This window comes from Marmota monax, unplaced genomic scaffold (genome assembly GCF_021218885.2).
Source record: "Marmota monax isolate L192 unplaced genomic scaffold, Marmota_monax_Labrador192_F-V1.1 WCK01_AAM20220418_F8-fsc00168, whole genome shotgun sequence".
In the NCBI taxonomy this organism is placed as follows: Eukaryota; Metazoa; Chordata; class Mammalia; order Rodentia; family Sciuridae; genus Marmota; species Marmota monax.
Genome location: NW_026692492.1, coordinates 1,921,912 through 1,944,227, shown reverse-complemented (window position 1 = coordinate 1,944,227; position 22,316 = coordinate 1,921,912). Strand labels below are relative to the sequence as shown.

At 51.2% G+C, this 22,316-nt stretch overlaps 1 long non-coding RNA gene across 1 annotated transcript; it reads left to right on the top strand.

Annotated features, from left to right (window-relative positions):
- Window positions 1-66: 66 nt before the first annotated feature.
- On the top strand, window positions 67-10,143 carry LOC124092065 (uncharacterized). The gene is made up of 3 exons (XR_006851511.2): window positions 67-312; window positions 4,409-4,516; window positions 9,681-10,143. It is a non-coding gene; the product is annotated as an uncharacterized LOC124092065 (long non-coding RNA).
- Window positions 10,144-22,316: the final 12,173 nt, after the last annotated feature.

The window sequence follows — 22,316 nt, the reverse complement described above, 5'->3', positions numbered from 1 at the left end:
GGCGGAGAGGCGGGAAGCGGGCGGGGCCGGGCGGGCGGGGCGGGGACCCGAGTAAAGTTTAAAAACAGAAGTGAAAACGGAGCTCGGTGCTGGTCGCCCGCAGCTCCGCCAACCCCAGGGTCCCCAAGCGCGCGGTGCCCAGCGAACCCCGCGAAGGCTCCTTCGGTGCAGCGGGTGGACAGGCCAGAGCTCCCGCCCCAGGGGGCTTCCTGCTTCTGCCCCCCCCCCCCCCGACTCCGGGGATTGAGAGATCTCGATCTGGGGGCACAGGAGGGACAGAGGGACCTCCCTGGGCGCTCTCGGCAGCTTCCTGTGAGTCTATGATTATTTCAAAATAAATATTTTACTAAAAAAAAAGAGAGAAGCATTCAAGCGATACAGCGACAGCACACAGGGCGGGCGGCCCGACGGGCCACCGTTCCAACCCAGGGACAGTCTCTGACCACTCGGGAACAGCTGCAGACATTTTAGTTTCAGATGCACCACGGTCGTTTGCCTTTGGCCGGTGAAAACCTGCCCCCCCCCCCACACACACACACAAACACACTTGGCCACAGGCTTTAAAAGGACTCTTCTGTGCGTGCACTTCAAGTGCAACTGGACGCCGGGCGAGTGGCCACCCCCTTCCCTGGGGATCTAGTTAAAAGCAGCCTGGGTTGGGCGGGAGCGGCCTAGATGTCACCCGCTGATTGACCCTCAGGTCGGAGCAGGGTTTGAGTGGCAGGAGGGCAGAAGTATACATGGTTTTGAGGGACGCCAGGTAGTCTGTGGCTGGAGGGACTGTCCCCAGCCCCGGGCCTCCTGTGTAAGCCACAGAGGAGCATTTTTAAGGAAATCAGGCCATACCACCCCGCACAGCCAGCAGCGAGGGGGCGACAGGAAGTCTAACCCGGGCTCTGGGTGTGGCTTTCTGGGCTCTGGCTACCATCCCCCACCTGCATCTTGTGGGTGGCAGGTTCCTGGGGGGGGCGGGGCTGGGAGACCGGCTTTCAGCCGGAATGGAATGCAAAAAATGTGCACCGTCTAGTGACACTCTGTGCGCCGGGTTAGGCCCAGGACACGCGCCCCTGCTGAAGGGACTGGGGGCCAGCCGAGGTCTTGCACATCGAGGCTCCCAAACCCACCTCCTCTGCACTCGGATCTGACCCCAGAAATGCGACGCGTCCAGCGAATCAAGCCTTTGCCACCGAGGCTCGGAATGCACGCGGGCACGCACATGTTTTTGCTTGCAAAGTGCATTCAGGTAGACACAGAGGGGAACGTGCAGGTCTCAACCCTTCTCGGTGGCTGCCCGGTGGCTCTGATGGGACCTCGCCCACCCTGAGCTGGCCCGCATCCCTACCCCGGCCCACGTGCCTACCCCTTCCTATCAATAGCACCAGTGTGTTTTGCAACAAAGCAGTTTGCATCTGGGCGGATCTTAAAAAAGGGGGAAAAATTCTTTGGAAACCACATCCCAAAACTTGACGGACTAGAAAAAGCAAAATCCCCTGAAGGTGGGCATGAGCAGGATTGTTTTCTGGTGGTCAAGGAGCTCTGTCATAGCCAAGGAATGAGTCTCTCCCTGCCCCTAAGCTGATGGAACTGTGCTTGCAAAATAGTCCTAGGAACAGGTGTTGTGCACGCAGTCAAGTCCCCAAGGCCACTGAACACTTCTTACAGGGGATTAGGATACTCGGTGTCTTTGCATGTACCTGCACCTAAGCAATAATTGATAAACCAAGTTAAATGCATGTGCTAGTATGCGTATGAGTATTTGCATATATGTGATGTATGCAATATGTACTGTTTTATATATGTGCAAAATACATATAGTATTTAAAAAAATAATATATGCCGGGCGCGGTGCCACACGCCTGTCATGCTGCGGCTCAGGAGGCTGAGGCAGGAGGATCCTGAGTTCAAAGCCAGCCTCAGCCAAAGCGAGGCCCTGAGCAACTCAGTGAGACCCTGTCTCTAAATAAAATGCAAAATAGGGCTGGGGACGGGACTCAGGGGTCGAGTGTCCTTGAGTTCAATCCCTGATGCAGAAAAAAATAACAAATAAGAGTGAAAATAGTAAGTGCTTTTACCATATATTTTACATTTTATAAATATATATGCTAATGTAGGGTACTTATTGTACCTTCCATTGTATTTTATGTGTTTTTCTCAAAAGAATAAAAAACCATAAAACACATTGCTGGGTCACAGCCCGGTGGGAGATACCTTGGTTCCAATAATGCAAAAAAAAAAACAAAAACAAAAAAAAATCTGGAGTCGGGAGACCCCTGTAATCCCATCTCCTGAAGCAGAAGCATTGCAAGTTCAAGGTCAGCCTAAGTCATTTAGTGAGGCCCTGAGCAATTTAGGCAGACCCTGTCTCTAATTAAAAATAAAAAGGGTCAGAGACGTAGCTCAGTGGTCAAGCACCCCGGGTTCATTCCCCAGTACAAAAAAAAAATGGGGGCCAGTCCGCACAACTGAGCCAAACCCTGTATCCGGACTAAAAATCTGGATGCAGGGGTACATCTGTGTAATCCCAGCAACTTGGGAGGCTGAGGCTGGAGGATCGTGAGTTGGAGGCCAGCCTCAGCAACTTAGCGAGGCCCTGAGCAACTCAGTAAGACCCTGTCTCTAAATAAGATATAAAAAGGGCTGGGGATGGGGCTCCGTGGTTAAGCACCCCCTGGGTTTAACCGCCAAAGCGAATTAAAATAAAAATAAAAATCTGCAAATGTGAAAAAGAATACAAGTTGGTTTGATTCCGGTTCCAAGGGAGACCTAAAAATATCACTTCTCCCTGTGTCTGTTGACTCAGAGGCTTTTCGTGAGTGATTCCAAAGAAAACTGTCTAGGAAACCGTGGGTCGGTCGGTGGCCTGCAATTAGTAGGCGCCAAATTGACCCGTCACCTAGAGATTCATTAGAGGTTTTATTTCAGGGACGCTGAGCTGGTGGGGGTGAGCCTCCCCAAACCAGGCGTTGATTTCTGCGCCCTTTGCTGGGTGGTCTCACTGGACTCCTGAATCTGAGTGGCAAAGATCATAGTTTAGCCAAAGAATAATAAGTTTGTCAGTTGGTGACAGAGGTGACGGAAGAGTAGGGTCATCACGGAGATCCATCTGGCCCCTTCTGGGATCATCCACGGGGTGGGTTTCCTTTAAATATTCAGATTCTCTGGACCTAGATAGAGAGCTGCTAAGTGGATGGGAACTGTCAATCAAGTGGTCGCCGTGGGGACACAGGAAACTGCCACATTTGGAATCCATTTGGCTCATCCCTAAATCCAAACCTTTAAGGAACTCAAGAGCATCCCCAGGAAACATTGTAACAACTTAGTGCACCTTGTGTCTAGGGGTCGAGGAGCAGCCCAGGGTCCATGCCTGTCACCCCAGCTGCTCCGGAGGCTGAGGCAGGAGGATCGCGAGTTCAAAGCCAGCCTCAGCCAAAGCGAGGCCCGAAGCAACTCAGGGAGACCCTGTCTCTAAATAAAATATAAAATAGGGCTGGGGACGGGGCTCAGGGGTTGAGGGCCCCTGAGTTCAATCCCTGGTACCCAAAAGAAAAAAAAAATCCCAAAAGACATTACAAGAAAAAGAAAAATGAAATAATCATCTTGAAATGGGGGTATCAAGCTTAACAGAAAGAAGGGGGGCTATTCATTCTCTATACAAATGGAAGGGTCTTCTACCTTTCCTAGAAATGGAACCGGAGATCCCACAGAATAGGAAAAAAAAAAATGTCAAGAACTTGTTGGAATAGAAAGGAAAGATTGAAATGGGATCCAGCCGGGGGTCATTCATATGTAAAGTTAATTTATAATAAATAAGAGTGGCTGGGGATGTGGCTAGGTGGCAGATTTCCGCAGTATGGAGGTCTCAGGTTCGAAGCCAGCGCCATCAAACAAATAAATACATTTTAAAGTAACGCAGCGGAGGCCAGAAGTGGAAGTCAGCCACCTTCGCGGCACCCTCAGAACAAACCCTTGTCACCTGCTTGGGGCCCCTATGTGAATAAGCACAAAAACCTTGGTGGGATACCTAGGATGGCACAGTTGGGGTTCTCCGGATTCTGCACGGAGCGATTTATTTTTTCAAAGTCAACTTTGCAGCATGCAGAGGAGAAGAAATAAAAATGCGTGTGCAAAGTGACCCCATTTTTTTAAGGCAGTTTTGACTATGAAGGAAAGAGACCTCTAGCATCTAAAGACAAGGTGCACGGACACTGTCAGATTCTGCACCACGGTCTCCAAAATGGGAAGCTTCCGGTTGCATTTTGAGACACACAGGGACGTGTGCAAATCCCCCCCCCCCCCAGTCCTTAGGAGAATGGCCCCCGTCTGCCCTGCGGGTGGAGGATGTGTACATTTTTCATTTCATTCCCGTTTACATTTTTATTCTCATTTTTTTTTTTTTTTTTCCTGGCAGCGGGTCGACTTTTATGGAAACCCAGAGACACTTCAGAACAGGCTCGAACTGGTTTCATGGAGGATTGAGAAACCTGACTCCCTACCCCTGGCTACAAAGCTGTGCTGGGTATTTACCTTAATTTCTTGCTTAATTTCTATTTTTTTAATTTTTTGAGGCTAGTGGAGGGTACTGGGATGGAACTCAGGGTCCTCAACCCCTGAGCCCCCTCCCCAGCCCCTATTTTGTATTTTACTTAGAGACAGGGTCTCCCTGAGTTGCTTAGGGGCCTCCCTTTGGCTGAGGCTGGCTTTGAACTCGCGATCCTCCTGCCTCAGCCTCCCCAGCCGCTGGGATGACAGGCGTGTGTCACTGCTGTGCCTGGCTCTTAATGTCTAAAGAGAGGAGGAAGCAGTTTTTAGGGACCCCCTGGAGCAAGCTCGCTTGCCAGCCCCGCCCACCGGGGGAGCCAGTCTGCAGCGTGGACCAGCCCGAGGTCACCAAGGAAGAAACCGAGTTTGCCTGGGAGCCAGGGAGACGAGATAAATAAAAACCCCATAAGCACGGTGACCTTGGAGATGAACTTGGGCGACTCCGAGGCTTCCCTGGAGGATGACTCAGCGCCCTCGCGTCTCCAGCAGAGGGTGGGGTTTGGAGACAGTCGGGAAGGCCCATGTTGGAGAGAGAGGGCTGGGGAGGAGAAGTTGGATTTGATCAGTGCACCTCCTGTGCGTGTGTACAGATACCACACGGAACCCCATCCACTCTGTACAACGAATGCCTGTTAATCAAAAGTGTAAACAAATAAAAATAAAAATCATGTTGGGGAGCCGATGACAGATGTTCAGACAACTGCCTAGTGATTAATTAAAAAAAAAAAAAATGGTTGTAAGCTACTTCCTTCTTGGCTACTGGTACTAAAATAAAATTTTGATGTGTCAAAATCTGTGTTGGAGGTCAGGCCCTGAGACACACGTCTGTAATCTCAGAGGTTCAAGAGGCTGAGGGAGGAGGATGGCAAATTCAAAACCAGCCTCAGCAACTTAGTGAGGCCTAAGCAACCTGGTAAGACCCCCTGCCTCGAAAATGATAATAATAATAATAATAATAATAATAATAATAATAACAACAATAGATAATAATACAGAGCTGGGGATGTGGCTCAGAGGTTAAGCACCCCTGGGTTCAATCCCTGATATAAGAAAAAAAAATCTATGTTGGAAAATAAAAGCATCAAAGATTAGATAAAAAAAATATGAAGGTTTAAAATATAATAATAAGCATTTGTTTACATTATTATGTTATAGTAGGTCTTAGGAATAATGAAAGTACTTCTACGTAATTAATATAAAATAATGTCACTTGGAATAAGGACACTTTCCTAAGGAATTTAAAAAAAAAAGGCACATTTCTGTTCACATCGTCTAGAAAAATATGCATGTTTTTATGTACGTACACAAACTCACACACGTATATAGAGATATCTATATACACACACACATATATTAAAAAATGGATTTAGACCCCCAGATGCATATATAGACAAACATAAATATATAAACTCATTTTTATATCTGTTTGCAAACTTTTCTCTGTGTGTGTATGTATATAAAATCATCCTTCATTATCTGTAGGGGTTTGGTTTCCAGATTCCCATACGCTCAAAGAATGTGTTGCTGGGCGTTATGTTTCTGTGATCAAAATGCCTGGATCTATTTAAAAGATGGGGACCTTTTATTTGGGCTCACGGTTTCCGAGGTCCAGTCCCTGGTGGCCGACTCCATGGCTCTGGCCCAAGGGGAGCAGAACAAGATGGCGGCAGGGCCTGGAGGAGGAGAGCAGCTCAGGACAGGGCACCAGGGAGCAGACAGAGCTCTGCTCACCAGGGACAGGACAGAGACCCCAAAGGCACAGCCCAGGGACCCCCTCCTCCAGCCACCCCCCACCTGCTGCAGTCACCACCCAGTGAGTCCATCCAAGTGGATTAATCCACTATTAGTCTACACCTCTCATAACAGGATGGATGGGTGGATGGATGGGTGCATGAGTGGCTGGATGGGTGGGTGGGTGGATGATGAATGGATGCTGGATGAATCCACGGATGGATCCTTCGATAGCTGGAAATTGAGATGGGGCTGGAGAGAGAAGTCACCACAGAAAGAGGAAGAGCTGGTCGTCCAGGTGACCCACAGACCTTGCATGGATAGTGCATCTGGAAAACAGCCCCAGGGCGGGAAGCGTGAGTCAGAGCTTCTCAGGAAACACAGGGCCCTTGTTTGTGAGCAGGTGCTGCCTGTCCTTGGGCGGCTGAGGAGGGACCTTGACTTCAAGACCAGGGTGTGGCCCTGGAGGCTCTGCTGAGCTGTCTGCCGGGTCCCCTGAGCAGGGGCCAGGGGGAGCCGCAGAAAGAGCAGGACCCCAGCTGAACCTTAGCTTCCTGCAAAATGAGGCAGATATTCCCAGTGTGCTAGGTGTAAACAGGTTTATCCACAATATACATATATGGTATAAGTACATCTCAAGTAATATTTGGGACCTACTTATACCAAACACCCCGTTGATTTTTTTTTTTTTTTTGGTACAAAGGATGGATCCTACAGGTGCTTGACCCCTGAGCCCCCTCCTCAGCCCTATTTTACATTTTGTTTAAAGACAGGGTCTCTCTGAGTTGCTTAGACCTTTGTTAAATTGCTGAGGCTGGCCTCCAAGTCACCATCCTCCTGCCTCAGCCTCCCCATCTCCCAGGATGACAGGCGTGTGCACCGCACCCTGCAAGGGACAACTCTTCTATTAAATAAATTATTCCTTCTTTATCCAACATCCCAATTCGACCCGCATTCTTTTTTTTCATTCTTTTTTTTTAATTTGGCGACTTGAGTTTGACTTTTTTTGGACTGGGGATTGGACTCAGGCGCTCTTCACCACGGAGCTCAAAACATATTTTTTTTCAAAGAAGGCGATTTCTAGGTATTTGTGACATAATCTCAAAGTTGGGTTGCAAAGAAGAGGCTCAGGCCCCAGGGTTCCAGGGTTCCAAGAGCGCATTCCATTCCGTGGTCAGGAGCAGGTCTGCGCACTTCGCTCTAGAGGTCACCGGTGCTCGCCGAGGTCCGGAGGGGGTGGGGACCAAACAGGGGGACTTATTATTATTATTTTTCCCTCTCTCAGCTTTTTTCTATGCTGTTCGCATCTCCCACTTGGAAAGGCTGCGGAGAGCATTTGTCTAAAGACCTTGGAGCGCGGACGCGCGTTGGAGACCCGAGCCCGGCCGCCCGGCTCCCTGCGCCCGCGGTCACCAGGGGGAGACGGCATTGCGCCCGCGGGAGGGCAGGTCCCTGGCCCGGCCAGCGAGGGAGCCGAGTGCCCAGGCTGAGCGCAGGGCGCCCCCCGGGGCTCGCAGATCGGATTTCTCTTCCCTGTTGCTCAACTTCTTTCTGCATCTCTGAGTCCGGTGGAGGCAAAAGGAACTCAACACGCGGCTAGAAAAGCGTGTGCCCCATAGTTGAGGGAGAACGACATCGTCCGCCTTGAATTTCTATTTTATTTTATTTTTTTTTGACACGGTCTTGCTAAGTTGCTGAGGCTGGCCTCCAACTTGCAATCCTCCCTCCTCAGCCTCCTGAAGTGCTGGGATCGCAGGCGCGCATTACCACGCCTGGCTTCCCCTCTGATTTGTTTCTTCTTCTTTCTTTTGGTGGCTTCTTCGGTATAATTAGAACAGCTCATGAGACTAAAAATGGCCTGTGTGTGACTCTGCCTGCTAATGACTTCTCCTTTTTTTTTTTAACTTATTTATAAGAACACTTCTCTGTCCCAAGATGCTTTGAGATGCGTCCGGGAAAAGGAAACTCAAACATGTGGATTTTAAAGAGAAATGTTTGACAGGTTTCTATATTTATGAAATAATCCCCAGGTTCTATTTAAAAAAAAAATAGCTTATATGAGAGTTTCTCTGTGTGACAGAAAAGCAATTAAAATTCTCTCAGCTGGGGACACTTGGGTTATCAACCCTGTGGCTCCCTGCAGGGAGGGACAGCTCCCAGGACTGGTGCCCATAGCAACAGGCTGGAGCAGGGTCAGGTTCCTGATAAGAGTGGGGGAAGGGCTCTTTCAGTCCCTGGGGGGGGGGGGCAGCCTCCAACTTCCCCGGACTCGCTCAGAACGGGCCTCCTGGATCCGACCTGACTCCATCTTACCTCCACGCTGATGGCCTCCCTAATGCTGGCCTCGCTGGGGTCAAAAGATCCGTCTTCAGAACAAACCTGCCCGTTTGGGGAGGTTGTCCCTGAGACCCTTGGGTGCCTTTGGCACGGCTGAGTTGAGGCTGGACTCTAACTTACCGTCCTCCTGCCTCAGCCTCCCCGATTCCTGGGATGACAGGCAGCCACCCGAGTTGCATTCCTTCCACCCTCATGAAGAAACAGTCCAGACTTCAGACAAGGCCACCACCTTCCTGTTTAGACGGGGCGTATTTCTGTTTGGGGGTGGGGACTACGGGGACCCAGGGGCTCCGCAGAGCAGGTCCTGTGTTGAAATGGAAACAAACAGGTCCCCAGGGGCCAAGGTCCTCCCTGTGGGTAGATCTAGTCCTGAGCCAAGAGAAGGGGGGTGAGGGTGCACACTGTGCCAGCCGTGGATGCAGAGTGTTTTGCAGCCTCTATTTCCTTCCTCTGTAGAGCAGGAGGATCGCGAGTTCAAAGCCAGCCTCAGCCAAAGCGAGGCCCTAAGCAACTCAGGGAGACCCTGTCTCTAAATAAAATGCAAAATAGGGCTGGGGACAGGGCTCAGGGGTCGAGGGCCAGGTACCCAACATTAGGTTGCTCCATGTGCATGATTTCCTCACAATCTACAATGCTATGACGGTTGCTTAGACAACCATCATTCCCTTTGCAGTGTGTCCGCGCTGTATACGCTACACTCCTGTTGGGTACCCACCAGGAGTGTAGCCTATACAGCAGGGACACACTGCACCAAAGGGATGATTCCTGCAGGGGGCGCTGTGGGAGGTGAACCTGCAAGATTGCATTAGCTGCTCGGAAGGAAGGACGAGTGCTTTTAAGTCTTGCGTTGTTATTTCTGGAAATTTCCATCTGTTATATTTAGACCAGAAGTTGGCCACGTGTAACTGAAGTCCTATTGGCGCAGGAAATCATCATCGTCTTGCAAAAAAAATTGCTTGTCAATGTCGGTGACTAGAAAAGTGATGCTGTGTTGGTGCTTTTGGGGATTTGAAAAGCTCCTAAAATATACAGATTTTTTAATCAATTTTTTTTTTTTGCTGCCTGCTTTTTAGCTCTGCTTGCAACATTGTTGCAAAGTAGCTATGGACTCGCTTTCCGGAATCCTTCCAAGGGGACAGAAGTCCCCGGGCTGGCCACCTCCCCAGCTCGTCTCAAGAGTTCCTGAAAAAATGCTCCCAGATGGAGGGACAAAGCACTGAGAACGTGTGTCCTTCAGGTCTGGAGCTTCTTCTGCACCCAAGAGGAGTTGAGGCAAGTTTTATAAATATGAAATCAGCTGCAAAAATAAACAGGTCCTCTGAGTTAATAAGAGGAAATTGAATATATTATAAATGTCAATCAGCCAGGCACGGTGGCCCACGCCTGTTTTCCCAGCAGCTCAGGAGGCTGAGGCAGGAGGATGGCGAGTTCAACGCCAGCCTCCGCCAAAGCGAGGCCCTGAGCAACTCAGGGAGATTCTGTGTCTCTGCACACGGAGGCCCAGAGTAGATCTCTAGGTCCAGAGAAAGGAGTACGGAGGAGTCGCAGATGGCTCCTTTCTGTCTGATGACACTCACTCTGCTGCGTGTGACATCCTGTTTTTTAATCACAGGGTGCTCAGCCTCAGCCTGGGGGCCTCTGGGGCTCGGGGTGCTCTGGGGTGGGCTGTGCTGTGCGCTGCAGGAGGTGGAGCAGCCTCTCTGGGCCCCACACACCAGGAGCCAGGAGCAGCCCCACCCAGGGTGTGAGAGCCACTTGGACAGACAGGATGGGTAGATGACAGAGAGATAGATGGACAGGATGGATAGATGATAGATAGATACATAGATAGACAGACAGACAGACAGGCAGATGACAGCTGGATGGACGGGTGATAGATAGAGCCTGCCCTGCAGCTGTTATGCCACAGATCACCAGGGACTTGGTTGGAGGCAGCCTCACCCCAGGAGGGGGGAGTTCCATGGATTTGGGGCGGGGTCCAGGCCTGAGCTTCTCCCTGGGGGATTCTCTTGTGCAAAGAAGAGTGAAGGCCACCAGACCAGGCCCCTGGACCCCGGTTTGCTCCTGGTGACCAGAGGTTTTATCTGCGTAGTTTGTGCTATGGGTTAGAAGGGCACCATCTTGCAGGCTCCTGGGTGACAGGACTCACCAGGAGACAGAGAGGTGACCTTCAGGGGCTACATTGGACAGACAGCTTGAGGCCGGAGAAACCAGGGTCTCCCTGAGTCTGCAAATAATAATGCCGGAGACTTCGCCTGGCAGGAATGGGGTAGCTCCTGGTGGCCGGGAGCCAATGCACATGCACATCTTTACCCAGGTAGCATTGTGCAGTCCACACCCTGAACATCCAGACAGGGAGGTTACAAGGTCATGACACGTCAACACTAAGCACAGAAGCACCAAAGAAGCAGCCTCACGGAGACCATCCAAGCCGTCTCTGTCCTCAGAGGGCTGAGCTGGGGTCTTCCCCCCCCCCCCACCGCCCCGCTGTGATTTCACACGGAAGCTCTCAGACACGGGTCTCCTGGGCCAGGAGCAGCTGCGTCCCCAGGGAGTGGGTGACAAGTTCCAGTTCTCAGGCTGTTGTTGAGCCTTGGAAGAATCAGGATCCCTGGGGGTGTAGCCCACAGGGTCCTAGGAAGCCCCCCCCCCCCCCCCGTGGGGATCAGGTGGCTGCTGTAGGGATAGAGCCCCACCCTGGAGACCAGAGGGCAGAGTAGTCAGGACCGCGGAGAGGGCACTGGAAGTGCAAGGTGGGTGACCAGGGAGTCCCCAGAAGCTAAGAGGAGGGGAAATCAGGCCACAAGGGAAGTGGGTCCACAGGGAGCAGAACTGTCAATCACTCACGGCAGGCGGGAGGAGACAGTCACCTTCCAGGGCACAGCCTGTGGGGCCCGTTGCTACCGCAAATTTGTCATTTTATGCATCACAGATTTTATTTTATTTTATTTTATATTTTTGGTACCAGGGATTGAACTCAGGGGCACTCGACCCCTGAGCCCCGTCTCCAGCCCTATTTTGCAACTCTATTTAGAGACAGGGTCTCCCTGAGCTGCTCAGGGCCTCCCTTTGCTGAGGCTGGCTTTAAATTCACGATCCTCCTGCCTCAGCCTCCTGAGCCGCTGGGATGTCAGGCCAACATGGGGAGGACCACAAGGGGGACAGTCACCAGCGGACGACGTGGAATGCAGAATCTAAGAGGAAGAGCGCACGGGTTCCTGCAGGATTCTCGGACCAGGGAGCGTCCACCGGGCTCTGTACAGGGCTGTAGTCTATTCCATGCATTTTTAACGGCTCTGTGTGCCCCAGACACCGGGCCATCCTGCTGGGCCAGGCGTCACAGGATTTGGTAGCAAGTGTCACCAGGTGATACCAGGGAAACAATCCCTCTGTGCAAAGAGGAGCATCGAGTGTCACGGAAACACGGGACCAGCCCTCCGCGGGCAGATCAGGTACCGCTGCGCGGATCCAGGGCGTCCTCCCGGCACCAGTCCTGGCCTGCGGTCGGGAGGGTGGGTGGCCCTGTTCCAAGTAAGCTGCGGCCCAGTTCCAGCTTCTCGGTTCCTGTAAGAAAGCGAAAAGAGGAACCATGTGGGAGCCCTTCTGTTTAGGGACAGATTCCTCTCCCACTTCTCGGTAGTTGAATCAGCCCTGGGGGTGCCTCCTCCTCCTCCTCCTCCTCCTCCTCCTCCTCCTCCATCTCCTCCTCCTCCTCCATCTCCTCCTCCTCCTCCTCCTCCTGCTCCTCCTCATCTCCTCCTCCTCCATCTCCTCCTCCTCGTCCTCCTCCTCCATCTCCTCCTCCTCCATCTCCTCCTCCTCCATCTCCTCCTCCTCCATCTCCTCCTCCTCCATCTCCTCTTCCTCCTCCTCCTGCATCTCCTCCTCCTCCTCCTCCTCCTCCATCTCCTCCTCCTTCTCCTCCTCACCCCTCCTGGTCATCAGCAGCCTTCCTCCATCATGGTCAGCCCTGACTGACCACAGCTGATGGGAGGTCCGTCCCCATGAACAGGGAGACTCGGCTGCACAGGTCCCAGCAGGACGTGTCAACACCTGACCGGTCAGAGCACCTCTGTCTGAGGACTGCTCTCGCAGCTCCTCTAACTCTCACTGTTTGGGCCAATTTACATGATGAAGAGAACCAAACAGACTTGGTTTGGGACCCCATCTTGATGGACAGAGTCTTGCTCTGCATTTACGGTCCCATGTGAGTGCAGCCACCTGAAGCCGTAACTCAGCCACTGGCCTAATTCTGAATTTCCCACCAACTACCAGTTCTCACTGCTTGGTCTTGTGGAAAGAAATGAAGACACACTGAATGGGAAGTTTGCTATGTCAGGACAGAAGGATAGTCACCCTTTATCCATCCACCCGCCATCCATCAGTCCATTACCTATCCATCCATCATCAATCCATTGATCCATTTATCCATCCCTCCCTCATCCATATATTTATCCATCTATATACCTTCCCATCCATCCACCATCTACCCATCTACCCATCCATCCATCCATCCACCCACCCATCCAACCTCCCATCCACCCATCCATCCACCCACCCACCCATCCATCCACCCATCCATCCACCCACCCACCCATCCATCCACCCATCCATCCACCCACCCATCCATCCATCCATCCACCCATCCATCCACCCACCCATCCATCCATCCATCCACCCATCCACCATCCACCATCCATCCACCCACCATCCACCATCCATCTGTCCATCTGTCCATCTATCCACCCATCCATCCATCCATCCACCCACCCATCCATCCTCCCATACACCCATCCATCCATCCATCCATCCACCCACCCATCCATCCATCCACCCATCCACCCATCCACCCACCCACCCATCCATCCATCCACCCATCCATCCACCCACCATCCACCATCCATCTGTCCATCTGTCCATCTATCCACCCATCCATCCACCCATCCACCCACCCATCCATCCACCCACCCATCCACCCACCCATCCATCCATCCACCCATCCACCCACCCATCCATCCACCCATCCACCCATCCACCCATCCATCCATCTCTCCATTCATCCAGGCATCCATCATCCACCCTCCCATCCATCCACCCATCCATCCATTCACCCATCCATCCATCCACCCATCCATCCATCCACCCACCCACCCACCCATCCACCCACCCACCCATCCACCCATCCACCCACCCATCCATCCATCCACCCATCCACCATCCACCCATCCACCATCCACCCATCCATCCCATCCACCCATCCACCCATCCACCCATCCACCCATCCACCCACCCATCCACCCACCCATCCATCCATCCACCCATCCACCCATCCATCCACCCATCCACCCACCCTTCCATCCATCCACCCATCCATCCATCTCTCCATTCATCCAGGCATCCATCATCCACCCTCCCATCCATCCACCACCATCCATCCACCATCCACCATCCATCTGTCCATCTGTCCATCTATCCACCCATCCATCCACCCATCCACCCACCCATCCATCCACCCACCCATCCACCCACCCATCCATCCATCCACCCATCCACCCACCCATCCATCCACCCATCCACCCATCCACCCATCCATCCACCCATCCACCCATCCACCCATCCACCCACCCATCCATCCATCCACCCATCCATCCACACACTCACCTAAAAGCACTTGGCAGAGACTCAATGGCCAGTGGAGGAGTGGAAGTCCTCACAGTGGGCACAGGGAAGACCCCCAGGGGCCGCAGCCCGGCTGCAGCAAAATAACCGGGGGGGTGACAAGGAACTTGTGTACATTGATAGAGCAGGAGTGGGAGCCGTTTATTGTAGGACAGGAGGGGTATATACACATTCCACACAGCTTATCTAATTAGCATAAACTAGATACAGCAGTCAACCAATCAGGAATCTCCACGCTTAATGGCTCGCTGGCGTTACTTCACAAACCACTCCCCCTGGCAAAATACCAGGCGCCATCCAGACTTGTTTACAGACCCTAACACCCAGGTGCCCTACCTGGAGACGTGGGCCCAGGGGAGACCCAGCCGTCTAAACACGGGGGTACACCCATCGGTCTCAGTTGGGATGCCCACTGGGTTTGTGTAGTTGTTCCTAAGTGTGGACAAGGTATCTTAGCAGTACTTACGGGAATGAGCACACCTGCGTTTCAATAAAACTTCATTTATAAAAGCAGCCCACTGGCCCTTGGCCCATTAGCATAGATGTCCAATGACCTGAGAGCCACTTTTGACCTCTGAGTCCACCCCGTGGCATAGAACATGGTGGAGGAAAGACCTCACATGGTTGAGTTGTAACCGCTGTTTATTTAGAGCCCAAGTCTGTCAGGTACAGGATTTGCCAATAAGTTGTCTAATCTTGTGGTGAGTTGAATTCTTCCTTACTGGGTGGTAAAAACCGAAATCATGAAATTTAAAATATTGATAAATAGAGGTGATTTTTCTTTCTTTTTTCTTCCTTTATTTTTATGGTATTAGACAAAAAAAATCCAGGGCCCTGCAAATGCTACCCAGATAGTCTATCACTCAGCCATGTCCCAAGCCACTTTCATTTTTTCTTTTTCAGAAAGAGTCTCAATAAGTTGTTGAGGGCCTTACTAAGTTGCTGAGGCCAGCCTCCAACTTGCGATCCTCGTGCCTCGGCCTCCCGAGTCGTCGGGATGACCGGCGTGCCCACAAAACTTAACTTTTGACTTAGAAATTTTAACTTGGAGAAATAATTGAAGGCAACTTTATACCAAATGATATTTTTTCTACTGAATGTGCTGGAGTCTGTCCCCAAAGGGAGAGTCCTGATGTTAGAGAGGAATGACTCAGAAGGAAAGCCACAAAGGTTTTTATATTTTTTCCCCTGTTTAAAATATTGATCCGGATAAATTATTCATCTCTTCAGCACGCTCCCCCGGGGACTGTCAGTCCTCATAATCCTCAGAGTCTTGGTTTTGGGAGGACACCGTCGTGATTTCACCGGGCAGAAGGGGACCAAGTGGTTGTAGAACTGACCGTGAATCTCCTCCAGGGAGGACATCTGGTCCCTTAAGAACTCTCTCCTGCCCCTTTAGCAATCAGACTGCTTTCCCCCAGCCCCAAAATGACTAATTTTAGGATGTGAGTCGGCAAGAGTTTATGTCATTTATGAAAGTAAAATGATTTGTACTAAATTCTGCCAAGACTCTGGGGTGACATGCTTGCTTTGTGTTTGAAAACTGAGAATTTAGCATAAAATATACACATATACATAGACATCTATATTAAATATCTGTAATGAAATGAGGAAGAACTGGTTTGGGGCATTCAATCATTCCTGATGAATGTCCTTTGCTATTTTATGTTCAGAAATAATTTTATCATCCTGAGGGAAAAAAAAAGTAATGTTAATATGACACATTTTTTAAAAAGTACAGGGAATCTGAAAATGATGATATTAAGATTGCAATTTTCTAAAAATAAAGGAGGGCTTAGAAAAAAAGTGTTTCTACATGTTTTGACTCGTTTTCTACAAATAGAGGAAGCCTTAGAAAAGGGTAATCCCATTGGCTGGGGAGGCTGAGGCAGGAGGATTGGAAGTTGGAGGCCAGCCTCAGCCAAAGCGAGGCCCTAAGCAACTCAGTGAGACTCTGAGTCTCAATAAAATAGAAAATAAGGCTGGGGATGGGGCTCAGGGGGTCAAGTGCCCCTGAGTAAAATCCCTAGTACCAAAAAACAAACAACAAAAAACCAGCAAAGCTTACAAAAACAGTGATATTAAGATTTCCTGTTTTCAAAAAATAAATGTCACCAAAAAAAAGCGATATGAAAGTGACATGATTATAAAAAAAACCAGGAAATCTCAGGAAAAAAAAAGGAATATTAAAATTACACATTAAAAAAATACAGGAGACGTTAGGAAAAGGGAATATTTAAATCGCTAGGCAGCAGCTGCGATCCCGGAGCCGACTTGAGCGCGCGCTGCAGGTGGCACGTGGCGCTCAGGGTGATTGACAGCTCGGCTGGGCCAGGGAAGCCCCCCACCCCCCTCCACTGGGAAGTCCCATCTGCCGCGGATTTTTTCTTTGTCTTAGGAAACATGTCACCACCCCCTGGCATTTTTTGCCGGGTGGCCCTCATTAAGGTAGTCATGACCAGGACGCACGGGCACCCACCGACCTGCACACCTGCTTGCAGGAGGGTGGGTACTCACTCCCTTTGCAGGGTCCTACAGCTGACCCCCAGCTGCAACTGGACCCTGAATAATACTCTGCCCCGGGGGCCACCCAGCGCCCTGCACAGAGGGGACCTCTGACTTGTCAGGCTGACAGACCCTGCGCCATGTGCCCACCGGTCACCCTTTCTTTTTGCCAATGTAGCAGATGCACATCTTGGCTCCCCCCCACACTCCCCACTGTTTGGGGTCTTTTTATTGGGGCTGCCACCCCCACGTGGCATGTTGAATTTACAAAGGGTTCCCGATGACATTCTGGACCAACAGGGGACTCGGAATAGGGATGGGCCACCTCTTTGGCACGACAGCTGTGGACAGGAGGGGGGTGTGGAACACGCAGCGTTTGTCCTGCAACTGGAACATGAGAAGGCTGAACCGGGTGACACTGAGTGACAGCATTCAGAATGCTGGGCACCTCTCTCTCTCCCGTGAGGCAACCCTCAGAGAATTCCTCCGTCCCACCCGTGACTGTCGTCCCCAGATACTGACCAAGAGTGATTCACTTTCTTGTATCTGTTTATTTTCTGTATTTTTTTTTAAATTGGGGATTGAACCCAGGGGTGCTTAACCACTGAGCCCCATCCCCAGCCCTTTCTATATTTTATTTAGAGACAGGGTCTCCTTAAGTTGCTTAGGGCCCCACTAAGTTCCTGAGACTGGCCTCCAACTTGTGATCCTCCTTTTTCAGCCTCCCATGTCACTGGGACTATAAGCATGTGCCCAGCGTTCCGGGCTGCAATGTATTTTTAGGATCACTAGCCTTCTCTCAATGAGAAGATTTTCTGCATTTTCCTACCTGGTCCTGAGGGTACAGATGACCCACTTCTGTGGGCTCCACTTAATGGACATGTGTCTGGGTCCCGTGTCTCCTATCTGAAATGCTCGAATTGGAAGTATCTTGCATCTCAGGTTCTGGAACATTTGCATGTACAAAAGGACATATTGCGGGGGGGGGGGGCGGAGATTCTGCAGAAGTCAGCTTGCTGGTACTGTAACAAAATAACCGAGATAAGCAATGTTTTTTTTTTTAAACGGTTTATTCAGCTTATGATTTGGGGTATCTTTTCCACAATGCAGTCAGGTAGGAGGAGACTGGAGTCTCCACATCCTTTGTTTCCTTCATGCAAAACAGAATTATTCTTATTGCACAGGACACGATTCCCCCCTCTGGCCTCGGTTACGCATGGTTTATTTGGATGTTATATATCTTCAAATTTGCTCATCTTTTTTCTCTGTCGGGTCTGGTGTACTGAGAGCCTCATGCTCTGCATTTTCACCTGCAGAATTTTGGTGCAGGCCTGAGCTTCACATCTGCCCCTCTCTCCTCTCCAGGCTACGTCTTGGACACACGGGATGCACGTTCGGGGCTCAGATGTCCCTGCCTACGGATCCCCATTTCTGGGGTCAGTGCCCATAGATGGAGTTTGATTGACATTTATCTTTGCTCACCCCACAGCGAACCCTTCACCTGAACCCCTCACCCTGATCCTGACCCTGACTCTTTTATCTGTACAATGCACCAAATACCCCTGCTTTTTTTTTTTATATGCATGACCATTGTTTAATGAGATGCTATATATCCTGAAAGCTCTTGGATCCAGAGTACTTAGGAACGTCTTGACTTTTTGCAGATTTGCTTTAAAATGCAAAATATTTTGCATTTTATTTAGAGACAGGGTCTCCCTGAGCTGCTCAGGGCCTCAATAAATTGCAGAGGCTGGCCTCCAACCTGCAATCCTCCTGCCTCAGCCTCCGGAGCTGCTGGGCTGACAGGTGTGCGCCTTTGGCACCTGCAGCAGGATGCTGGAACCCGGGCAGACGGGGCTCATAAAAGGGGTGCAGAGAGGAACGCAGTCTCGGGGTGCTGCAGGGTTCAGCAAAGCACCCGAGGGCCTCCTACAGCGACTGAGGTGGCCCCTGGGTCCTCTCTTCTCCCCGCCTCCAGCCTCCCTCCTGCTGGGGACTAGGCCAGCACACGGCGCCATCTAGTGGCCAGATTGGGGGAAGAGCAGCGTCTGCTTTTTCTATTTTTTTTTTTTTGATTTTGTGAAACTGCAAATTTATTTAATCCCATCTCAGACATGCGACACAGCTGTGCAGGGGAGAAAATGTCACCACAGTTGCGCAGGGGAGCAAATGCCACCACACCTGGGCAGGTGTGCATAGGTAGGTTCCTGGCACCGAGGCCCACGATCCCATCCACTTGGGAGGCTGAGGCAGGAGGCTCAGCAGTTGGAGGCCAGCCTCAGCCTCGTAGCAAAACCCTGTCTCGGAATAAAAACTAAAAAGGGCTGGGGGTGCGGCTCAGTAAGGTCAAGCATGGACATTACTTTTTCAATAAGTTTTATTTCAATTATGTGCACATTCTCGGAGGTTCAGTCCCTGGTGGCCGACTCCGTGGCTCTGGCCCAAGGGGAGCAGAACAAGATGGCGGCAGGGCCTGGAGGAGGAGAGCAGCTCAGGACAGGGCACCAGGGAGCAGAGAGAGCTCTGCTCACCAGGGACAGGACAGAGACCCCAAAGGCACAGCCCAGGGACCCCTCCTCCAGCCACACTCCACCTGCTGCAGTCACCACCCAGTGAGTCCATCCAAGTGGATTAATCCACTTCTAGGTCACAGCTCTGTGACGTGTGTGAGGGTTCGTTTGAGCTGAAACACAGCAATGAAATGATGCGGGTGGGAATCTCTGAGCCTCACCAGACGTCCCCTCCTCTGACTGTTCTTGTCAGGTCTTTTGTTCACACTGATGGAGAAAGCAGAGGACAACAGAGATCAACCACACCCACTATGTGCCTCTCGGACTACTTCCTCCTCACCCTCGCCTGCTTGGAGGCCCACCTCGCTTGCTTGGAGCTCTGTGTTTAACTCTCTGCACAAAGACCGCCCTGGGGTGGGGAGCAGCGTGTTTGTTAGCAGGTGGCTCATTGTGTGGCTTGCCGTGCGCCCTGGGGAACCGCAGGGACCGTCACACCTGTTTCTTTGTTTCTTCCTCCTCGCAGGGACAGGGCCCCAGGAGGGGTCATTATGCAGCGTCCTGACACCTCACCAGCGGAGCCAGGGCTTCACCAACCTCAGGGTGGCGCTGCCAAGGACCCACAGGGAGGGCGTCTGGGATCCCGATGTCACCTATAATCCCAGCGCTCTGGAGGCTGAGGTTAGAGGATCACAAATTGAAACTCGGCCTCAGCCCTTGAGTGAGGCCCTAAGCCACTCAGGGAGACCCTGACTCACAAAGAAAAAGGGCTGGGCTGGGGCTCGGGGTGAAGCACCCCTGGGTTCCTCCCTCCACCAATAAAAAGAAAAAAGAAAAAAGAAATGGGACCAGACCCTTTGTAAGAAGTACCATCTGGTTTGAAATTTGGATCCCGGTGGATTTTTTTTTTTTTTTTTTTTAAGACCCAGCGAATTGCATGCTATTTTGCAAATAGCCGGGGGACATCCTGGGACGTGCATGGCGACCCGGGCGATGCTAAAGCTGGTGACCCCGGGGGAGGTGGGATTTGATGGGCAGGTGACGCCCTGGTTCGACCCGAGGGTCTGCACAGCGCGGCCGCCGGCGATGAGCGTGCGCACGGCGCCATCTAGTGGCCAGTCTGGGGAAGAGCAGCGTCTTGCTTTTTCTATTATTTTGATTTTGTGAATCTGCAAATCTCCTTCATCCCATCTCCGACATGCGATCTGTTCCGTTTTTTTTTCCTTTTTTCCCATTTTTTTTAAATCTGTGCATGATAATGATGCATCACGGTGTGATTTATTTCATTGATTTTTTTTTTTTTTTTTTTTTGCTACTTATTCATGCATATTCGTGATAAAGGGTCTAACTGGGCCGTGTCCTTCCGGGCTCTAGGTTTGCAGTAAGCATCGTCCTTGAACCAACAGGAGGACACGCTGCCCACTGCAGGAGGCCGGGAGGAATTGCATCAGGGTTAATTATGTGGAATCTTTTCGGAATTGCTCTGAACAAACCATCTAAGTTGCTGAGGATCTCACTCAGTTGCTGAGGCTGGCCTCCACTTTGTGATCCTCCTGCCTCAGCCTCCCGAGCCTCTCCGATGACAGGCGGGCACCACCGTGTCCAGAGTGATTTTTTTTTTTTTTAAATTGCCATGAACGTATTAATCAGCTTGGGCCCCCAGGGGTTGCGCTGGACGGATGTCGCTGGCTGATTTATCGAAACAAGTTGGGGCCTCAGCCCACCTTAGCACTCCAAACGGAGTAACTTGAGGCCAATGGCCTCCTTTAGGGAATGCGTTAATGCAGAGTTGACCGCGGATCTGTTCCTGGCGGAGGGACTTGCAAGAGCTGGCTCTCCTGTCCCTTCCGATTCTTGAGCTAAAACAGCACCAGTCAATTCTTGGAGGACTCTTTCCAGCAATCTCCACAACAGGGAAGAGGCGCACAGCTCTCTTATTTAAATGACACGGAACAGGCCATTGCAGGGCTGTGAGTGACAGGGCCAGGGAGCCGCATTGCAGGCGCCAAGCACCGCGGAGCCCGTGCGCATGGACGTGGTGGCGCACCGCTGTCCTCCCAGAGGCTCCGGAGGCTGAGGCAGGAGGATCGCGAGTTCAAAGCCAGCCTCAGCCAAAGCGAGGCCGTAAGCAACTCAGGGAGACCCTGTCTCTCAATAAAATGCAAAATAGGGCTGGGGACGGGGCTCAGGGGTCGAGGGCCCCCGAGTTTAATCCCTGGTACCCCCCAAAAAAGAAAAGAAAGCACGTTTTACGTCCACAGGGTCTTAATAAAGATCTTTCTGAGCCTCCGACCCCCTGGGAGGACCTCTCTGTAGCCTCCGGGGTCAAGGCCTCTGCGTTCGCATGAAATCTGAGCCCAGCTGCCTTGGGGTTGCCTTGTGAGACTCTCCCAGGTCGTTAAGAAGCTCTTCGCACAAACAGAGAAGATCATTTATTTTCTACAGCGTTTTTTTCCCCCCTAAAGCTCTCTATTCCATTCCGTCGGAAAGGGCATTTCAGCAAATGATGTATGAAATAGGGAAAAAGAAAAAGAATATTATTTTCTGTATGGTTTTGCGATAAAGGGCATGGATAGGTTCAGACCCGCTCTGCAGAGATGTGCAAAAAAGAGTTATTTTTCTTTAAAAAAAAAAAAATGACGGGTTTATGCTTCAGTTAAACGTGCATCGATTTGGCAGATTTTATGTGCTGATGATGGGCAGGGAGTGGCGTGGGTTCCCTGGTAAATAAAAGGTGCTTTTGTTCTTAAGAAGAAGCGGCTTCTGAGGCAGAGTCAAGGAAATTTGGCACAAAAATCCAGTGGGGATCAGGTGTGGGTGGTGCAGGCCTGTAATCCTAGAGACTGCGGAGGCCGAGGCAAGAGGATCACAGATTGGAGGCCAGCCTCAGCAATTTAGGGAGACCCTGTCTCTAAATAAAATATTTAAAAAAGCTGGGGATGGGGCTCAGGGGTTAAGCACCCTTCCGTTCAGTCCCTGGTACACACCAACAAATGTTGGCTGTCTAAGTCCTGTTTC